This window comes from Arachis ipaensis, chromosome B09 (genome assembly GCF_000816755.2).
Source record: "Arachis ipaensis cultivar K30076 chromosome B09, Araip1.1, whole genome shotgun sequence".
NCBI classification, from domain to species: Eukaryota; Viridiplantae; Streptophyta; class Magnoliopsida; order Fabales; family Fabaceae; genus Arachis; species Arachis ipaensis.
In genome coordinates, this window is record NC_029793.2 from 110,434,179 (window position 1) to 110,434,837 (window position 659).

A 659-nucleotide genomic window follows, 5' to 3' on the forward strand; every position below is an offset into this window, starting at 1 on the left:
TTTTGGTCTGCCTCTGTTAGCTTCCTACCTTATCCCTATTTATAAGCCTCTAAGGGTCAATTATTGTTTCATTTACACTCTTCTTTTCCTTTAATTTGTAGGGTCTTGAAATAATTAATGACAAGTGTCAACTGTGTTCACACTCGCATCCCCTATTAAAAAACCTAGCATTAATTGATAACTCTTAACTAATTGATAGGCACAACCTGGGGCAGGCAGGCTAGGAATTCTTTTTGCTCAATTATGTTCATATCAAAATGATATTTGAAAATTGTTGGATGATTTATTAAATTTAACTAAATTATTATTTAATAATTTTTATTTATTAATTTCATATAAAAATATTTGTACGTAAGTTCTTATCTTCTTTAACCAAATACAACCCGAATATAAGGAATTAGATTTGTTATGGAGATTAGAGATCTTAAAAATGAGTGATTCGAATTAAAAAAATGAATTGAATGAGAGAATATTTTTCCCACCTCAAAGAAAGAACATCTCTTATCTACATACCCTAGTGATATTCTTCATTTCTTCCCTCCATTTGAGAATAGCCTTTAGCCTTTACAACACATGTTCAGAAGGAAGCATCACCAAAAGGGTAAAACCATTTTCTATTAAAAAAAAAAATATTATCATTAAATAAATTGTGTTTGTGT